Source organism: Camelus dromedarius, chromosome 3, assembly GCF_036321535.1.
Source record: "Camelus dromedarius isolate mCamDro1 chromosome 3, mCamDro1.pat, whole genome shotgun sequence".
Classification (NCBI taxonomy): domain Eukaryota; kingdom Metazoa; phylum Chordata; class Mammalia; order Artiodactyla; family Camelidae; genus Camelus; species Camelus dromedarius.
In genome coordinates this window covers 46,897,440-46,900,413 of record NC_087438.1, presented here as the reverse complement: position 1 = coordinate 46,900,413, position 2,974 = coordinate 46,897,440, and the positions used below count along the sequence as shown (strand labels likewise).

Genomic DNA, 2,974 nt, shown 5'->3' with positions numbered 1-2,974 from the left:
CCCATTATGTAGACTACTTCTCCTGTTTTGACTTGTTTGTTTTTGCTCTGATCTTATTTCTTTCCATCACCTTGAATAAATCTCACTAGAAACTTTTAGCTATCAGCAACCACTTTCAGCAATTAGCCTAAAATGAGGTACATACAGAAGTCAAAATAAGGCAAATTTTTATCTGGGTTGTGAGTTATACCTTTAAAAAATGTATATACAGTCTAAAATTTAAGATTTTAAATTTATGGAAGTGTCTTGAGATGAACGGCTGCTCCATTTTAAAATCTCCCAATCTAACCTTTTACTCTGTGAAGTGACTCTCAGCCTTGGTTGTACACTGGAGTCACTTGAGGGACCTTTTTTTTTTTTAATATGGAACACTTTACGAATTTGCGTGTCATCCTTGTGCATGGGCCATGCTAATCTTTTCTGTATCGTTCCAATTTTACTATATGTGCTGCTGAAGCAAGCACTTGAGGGAGCTTTAAAAAAGCATGAATTAGTTATCTGGAGTCCAGTCTGGGCATCAGAATTTTTTGTAAGCCGAGTTCATCAGGTGATTCTAATGTTCAGCCCAGGCTGTGAATCACTAGCTTAGAAGTTAAGACAAATTCACCCTACCCTGAAAATTTGAGAGGGGGAGAAATGTATCTAACCAAAAACATACAAGAGTGATAATATCACCAAAGCAGAAATTGACCTTAGAATCCTAAAACTTAAGAAGGAACTTCAAGATAATCTTAGAGTGGTCAGTGCTTCTCAAAGCAAGATCCCCAGAACAGCAGCATCCACATCAGCAGGAAACGTGTTAGAAAGCAGATTCTGGGGTCCAGTCCAGACCTATGGAATCAGAATTTGAGGTGAAACACAGCAATCTGTGTTCTAAGAAGCCCTCCAGGCCATTCTGATATCAGCTGAATTTGAGAACCATAGTTCTGGGCAGTTATGGGGAGCTTTAAAAAGCATTCCATCACTCCCCAGAGGTTCTGATTCAAGGATTTTTTTTAAAAAACCTCCTCAGCTGATTGTAGTGTGAAATCAGAGTTGAAACCCACTAATCTAGTCCCACCCCTGCATTAGGAGATAAGGAAAGACCAGCCCAGCTAGTTAGTACCACCAGCTAGAAAGAACCCAAATCCCTTGATTCCAAATTGAGCTCTCTGACCAGCAAGCAATTCTAGGTCTCCTACTCAAAATGCTAAATCCATTCTAGTATAGATTTAAATTGTGACACAGTTCGAAGACTCCATTGTTTCTTTACTTACAGTGCTCAGTTCTAGGAACTTGATCCTCTAGTTACCTTTCCTATATCCCTTGTGGTAGAAAGAGAAGGTTAGAAGACAGGCCGCATTAAAGTCAAGACAAAGTAGGAATAAAATTAAATTAAAATACCAATAGCTCCAAACTAAAAACAGGAGCCTCACAAATACTTGCAAACATCCATATAATAAATGCAAAGTATACAGCATAGGAAACTATATTCAATATCTTACAGTAACTGTGAAAGAAATATGAAAATGAATATATGTATGTTCACGTGTGACTGAAGCATTATACTGTACACCAGAAATTAACACAACATTGTAAACTGACTACACTTCAATAAAAAAAAAAAAATATATATATATATATATATATATATATATATATATATATATATATATACAGTCAAAAATAAATAAATGCAAAAAACTTACATTTCAAAAAGGATTATGGATAATCCATTTACCTTTCATACAATACCAGCACTAGTAGTCTTAAGGCTACCCCAAAGGTCACTTAAGGTGCCTTAAGAAGTCACTTAGTTCTACTTTCTGTCTCTTGGTATGGTTGTTTTTAAACTATCCCCAATGGAAGACTGTCAGATTCTTAAACCAGATTGCCAATTAAAAGTAACTTAAAATCTTGCTTATGATGTATTTCAGTAATCAAAAAGTTGCAATAAATTGAGTTTCCATTGTGGTAATTTGAACACATGATCCAGTCTCACTATTGATGGTGGTGGGAAGTTACATCCCTCCTTTGAATGCTGTGTCTTTAAGGGTCAATACCCTCAGTTTACTATTCTGTCTACATTATCTTTTTTAACATTTTTTATTGATTTATAATCATTTTACAATGTTGTGTCAAATTCCAGTGTAGAGCACAATTTTTCAGTTATACATGAACATATATATATTCATTGTCACATTTTTTTCTCTGTGAGCTACCTTAAGATCTTGTGTATATTTCCCTGTGCTATACAGTATAATCTTGTTTATCTATTCTACGATTTTAAAATCCCGTCTATCCCTTTCCACCCTCCACTCCCTTGACAACCACAAGTTTGTATTCTATGTCTATGAGTCTATTTCTGTTTTGTATTTATGCTTTGTTTTTTTGATTTTGTTTTTTAGATTCCACACATGAGCGATCTCATATGGTATTTTTCTTTCTCTTTCTGGCTTACTTCACTTAGAATGACATTCTCTAGGAGCATCCATGTTGCTGTAAATGGCGTTATGTTGTCGGTTTTTATGGCTGAGTAGTATTCCATTGTATAAATATACCACATCTTCTTTATCCATTCACCTGTTGATGGACATTTAAGCTGTTTCCATGTCCTGGCTATTGTAAATAGTGCTGCTATGAACATTGGGGTGCAGGTGTCATCCTGAAGTAGGGTTCCTTCTGGATATAAGCCCAGGAGCGGGATTCCTGGGTCATACGGTAAGTCTATTCCTAGTCTTTTGAGGAATCTCCATACTGTTTTCCATAATGGCTGCACCGAACTGCATTTCCACCAGCAGTGTAGGAGGGTTCCCCTTTCTCCACAGCCTCTCCAGCACTTGTCATTTGTGGATTTTTGAATGATGGCCATTCTGACTGGTGTGATTTGATACCTCATTGTAGTTTTGATTTGCATTTCTCTGATATTTAGTGATATCGAGCATTTTTTCATGTGCTTATTGATCATTTGTATGTCTTCCTTGGAGAATTGCTT

At 36.2% G+C, this 2,974-nt stretch overlaps 1 non-coding gene across 1 annotated transcript; it reads right to left on the bottom strand.

Annotated features, from left to right (window-relative positions):
• Positions 1 to 357: 357 nt before the first annotated feature.
• Positions 358 to 464, bottom strand: LOC116152415 (U6 spliceosomal RNA). The gene has a single exon (XR_004136046.1). It is a non-coding gene; the product is annotated as a U6 spliceosomal RNA (small nuclear RNA).
• Positions 465 to 2,974: the final 2,510 nt, after the last annotated feature.